We start from the raw sequence: 4,889 nt of genomic DNA on the forward strand, positions 1-4,889 counted from the left end.
TCACGTTCACAGTTGTGATTACAATCTGTGTATTTCCCTCCATCCTCTTTCCCACCATTTGTGCTTTTAGCTCTCCCTTCTCTCTTCCCCTCCTCAATAGTATTCACTTTTCTCCCCCTCCTCCTGCCGCCTTCCCCTCCTTCTTTTAGCCCCCCTCCCTTTTACTCCCCTTTACTCTTATTGCTTCTTCCCTCCCTTTTAGCCTCCCTCCCCTTTCTTCCCCCTTCCCCTCCTACTACCTATAGAGCTAGTTAGGATTATCTACTTAAGATTATTGTTCCCTCCTTTAAACAAATCAGATGAGAGTACCCCTCAAACAATGCTCATCTCCCTCCCCTCCTTCCCTCTACTATAGTTTTGTACTTCTTCTTGTGAGGTAATTTGCCATTTTCTGCTTCCTCCTTTTCACACCTCCTATTACAATCTCTTCTCATACTTAAATCATATTTTTGACATGGCATCATTTACTTTATACCTGTTCCTTCTACATATATCCCTTTTATCATAATAGCTGCACAGTTCTCAAGATTAACAGGTATCATCTTCCCTTATAGGGAGGCAAACAGTTTGCCCTAATTGAGTAGCAAGTTTTTGTTTTTGTTTTTCCCCCCTGTTTACCTTTTTATGATTCTCTGGAGACCTGCATTTGAAGATCAAATTGTCTACTGAGTTCTGGTATTTTGTTCAGGAAGCTCTGGAAATCCCTTATTTCGTTGAATGACTTTCTCCTTGCCTGAAATGTTATGCTGAACTTTGCTGGGTAGTTGATCCTTGGTTGAAGTCCCAACTCCTTTGCCTTACGGAATATTGGGTTCCAATTCTTTCCATCTTTTAATGTAGAAGCTGCAAGGTCCTGTGTGATTCTGGCTGTATGTCCTCGATATTTGAATTGTTTCTTTCTGGCTGCTCGTAGTATTTTCTCCTTCACTTGATAGCTCTGGAATTTGGCAACAATATTTCTTGGGGTTTTGAGTCTGGGATCCCTTTCGGGAGGGGAACGGTGGATTCTTTCGATGTCTATTTTGCCCTCTGAGTCTAGTACTTCTGGGCAGTTTTCCTTGATGATTTCCTGGAAGATATTGTCCAGACTCTTTTCTTCATCATGGGTTTCTGGCAGGCCAATAATTCTTAAATTTTCTCTCCTGGATCTATTTTCCAGGTCAGTTGTTTTTCCAATTAAATATTTTACATTTTCTTCTATCTTTTCATTCTTTAAATTTTGTTTGACTGATTCTTGTTGCCTCATTGAGTCATTAGTTTCTACTTGCCCAATTCTAATCTTCGTTGTATTGTTTTCTTCAGTTAACTTTTGCATCTCCTTTTCCATCTGACCAATTTTTCCCTTTAAGGAGCTATTTTCTCCATTTAATTTTTGTACTTCTTTTTCCATTCGACCAATTTTCCCAGTTAGGTTTTGGGTTTCCTTTTCCGTTTGATTAACTCTTCCTTTTAGGGAATTATTCTCTCCAGTTAATTTTTGAACTTCCTTTTCCATTTGTTCAATTTTCCTTTTCAAAGTGATATTCTCATCAGTAAATTCTTTTTTTTTATAATTTTAAAATCATGGGACAGTTTTTCTTTTATTTCCTTCTTCAGATGTTCCAGGTAATCTAGTTGTGCTTGCGAGAAATTCATAGTCCCATCTGAGGTTTCAGATGGAAGTACAGTCTCAGCTCTGACCTCTTTGGTGTTTGTGTTTTGGTCCTTATCTCCATAGAAAGATTCTATGGTTCTTCACTTTTCATCTGCTTTTTCCGATTCATGATGTTGGCTGAGTGTTGTAGCTTCTGGTTCTTTCAGTCAGAAGGTACAGAGCTTTGTGTTGATCTGATGTGTGTAGAGGCTAAAAGCAGGTTTTTGTTTTTTGTTTCCCAGATCAACCCTGGGGTTAGCTTGTTAGGTGTGTGGTAGGGGTGGTCTGGTCACAGGAGATCTCCTCAGCTGACCTGAGGCAAAGGCAAGGTCAGGGGATGGTGATCCCAGCTTCCCTATTGTCTTCCCTTTTCCCCTGGAGGGCTGGGGCATGCCTAGATGCTAATGCGTGTTCCCGCCCCTCCTGGGGCTCATCTCCCAGCGCTGAGGCTTGCCTGGGTCTCAGCGCGGAATTTTCTCTGCCCTGGGTCCTCTGTCCTTCCAGATCGCCTCCGCCACAGTAGGAAGAATCCCCCTTTGCTATTTTCCTAGCCTCTGGTGTTATGAGACTATTTGCCCCCTTCTGCTGTTCCCGCTGATCCAGGATTTTTCTGGGGAAATATTTTATGGTTCTTTCATGGTCATCAGGGGGCAGGAGAGAGCATTTACTGATCACTCCGCCATCCTGGCTCCCGGAAGTTCAAGTAGATGACTTACCGAAGTTTAGTCTTCAGGCTGAAGGTTTCAAGGGCGGCTGCGCTGATATCTGGTGCTCAGCAGCTCTCACTGGCTCGGTTTGGCTTGTCTCCTGCTCTGCTGGTTTCGCCCGCTACTCTCAGGCTTCTCAGGTCCCTTCTGCCCTGCTGCACTGACCGCGCTGCGCTGTGCGCTGGGGGCTTATCCCCGTGGAACAGATCCTTCCCGTGGACCTTCCAGTCTAACCTGGGCTCCGAATCTGTCAAAGTCTGTCACCCACTGGATTCTGCACCTCAAAAGTTTGGTCAGATTCTCATTTCAGAGATATCCAGAGGAGTTTGTCCAGGAGCTTAGGTGAGTCTTTGCTTTCACTCCGCCATCTTGGCTCCACCCCCCGCCATCTTGGCTCTGCCCCCAACATAAGCATTTTAAGTAGAACTGAAGATGTCTCCTAAATATCCCCTAAATAAACAATTTTTAATACCTCCTCTCTATTCAGACAGTAGTGTGCTCTTGCCCCAACTCCTGGTTTCTCCTCCTGGCAGGAAAGAATGTTTCCCTTGGAGAAGGATGGGAAGAGAAAAGACTGGAGAAGTCAATTCTACCTACCTTTGAGACACATAATAACAGAACTCTCAATCCATGTGGAGTCCTCTTTGGCTTTATTTACATTCTAACTGAGGGAGACAACATATAAGGATGAGTGGTAAGTTTCGAAAGTTACCATGTTGAATGGAACTCTATGAGAGTAGATTACTTTTCCCAGAGCAATGCCAGTATTAATATAATGTTGAGTACAGAACTATATTAAGGAGAAGTGAGAAGAAACAAGGTGACTGGCATGATGATGATCAGGGAGTAATATTAAGCATGGTTAGAACTATGATGGGCCATAGTGGGTCACATGAGGTCAATCAGCAGCCACCAACAGTGAAGTAGGACCAAAAGCCATAAGTTGAAAGGTTTAAGCCCTCCAGGTGAGTCTCTGGATGAGTAGAAAAGATAGGAATCTAAGAAGTCATATCCAGATCTGCAGTTTTGCAGAGCTGTGATTCTTTCTGCCATGGTCCTGCGATTGTAAATAATAATAATAATAATAACATTTACATTTCAAGTCACTTAATAAATATTATTGCAGCTCTTTCCCATCTCTCAAGATGGCGGACAAAAAGCCCCCAAATGAACCAAAGGAAAAGAAGGTTAAAAAGGAAAAAAAAGGAGAGCAAAAAGGAAGATGTGGCTGAAAAGGTGGTGAAAAAGCCTCGAAAGCATTGTAGTTGGAACCCAGTCTTGGCCCGAGGGATTGGTAGGTACTCCAGGTCTTCAATGTATTCCCGGAGAGCCATGTACAAGCTGAAATATGCTGCACCAAAAACCCGAATTGAAAGGGAAAAGAAAGAGAAGGTACCTGCTACTATCTCAAAGCCAGAAGGTGGCAATAAGAATGGAGGAACCCGTGTGGTAAAGATTCGCAAAATGCCTAGGTATTACCCTAGTGAGGATGTGCCTAGAAAGCTGCTAAGTCATGGCAAAAAGCCCTTCAGCCAGCATGTGAGGAGACTTCGAGCTAGCATCACCCCAGGCACTGTTCTGATCATGCTCACTGGCTGCCACAGGAGCAAGCGAGTGGTTTTCCTGAAGCAGCTGGCTAGTGGCTTGCTATTGGTGACTGGACCCCTGACCATCAACCGTGTTCCTCTGAGAAGAACCCATCAGGAATTTGTCATTGCCACATCTACCAGGGTTAACCTTTCAGGTGTAAAAATTCCAAATCATCTTACTGATGCTTACTTTAAGAAGAAGAGGCTCCGTAAACCCAGACACCAAGAAGGAGAGATTTTTGATACAGAAAAAGAGAAATACGAGATTACAACGCAGCGCAAGGCTGATCAGAAAACAGTGGACTCACAGATCCTGCCCAAAATCAAGAAAATTCCTCAGCTCCGTGGCTATCTGCGTTCTGTATTCTCTCTCTCTAATGGAGTTTATCCTCACAAACTGGTGTTTTAAATGCCTAGCCGAGAACTCTTATTAAAATATTTGGAATAACTAAAAAAAATAAAAATAAAAAATAAAAGTAAAAAAATAAATATTATCACATTTGATCCCCACAATAACCCTGAGAGGTAGCTGTTATTATGGTTTTTATTTTATAGATGAGGAAACTCAGGCAGCCAGAGAATTAATGATTTTCTAGGGTCACAAAGTTAGCAAGTGTTAGAAGAAGGATTTGAACTCAACTCTTCCTGACTCCAAGTCCAGTGCTCTATGGAAAGTATCATCTATGCTGCAAAATTATTTCCAGTACTGGTATTATCAAAAGTATCTTTCAAAATACTCTTGAACTGTGCCACATCTAATGCAATGAAATCCAATACATTTTAAGTGAAACATCTTGCATTTTGAGGATCAACTTTACAAGTACAAAATGGACCCATTGCTAGACAGCAACTGCTCCATAGAAGATATGGGCTGTTGTTGAGGGGGAAGTACACTTGTTTTATTTAGCTCTAGAGTATAGAACCAGGAACAACATATGGACATTTTTAATCAATTGATTT

The 4,889-nt window shown here is 42.3% G+C and overlaps 1 pseudogene; it reads left to right on the plus strand.

Moving 5' to 3' along the window:
- Positions 1-3,485: 3,485 nt before the first annotated feature.
- Positions 3,486-4,379, plus strand: LOC140498578 (large ribosomal subunit protein eL6-like; annotated as a pseudogene).
- The last annotated feature ends 510 nt before the right edge of the window (positions 4,380-4,889 follow it).

The sequence above is a fragment of the Notamacropus eugenii genome, chromosome 4 (genome assembly GCF_028372415.1).
Source record: "Notamacropus eugenii isolate mMacEug1 chromosome 4, mMacEug1.pri_v2, whole genome shotgun sequence".
NCBI lineage: Eukaryota > Metazoa > Chordata > Mammalia > Diprotodontia > Macropodidae > Notamacropus > Notamacropus eugenii.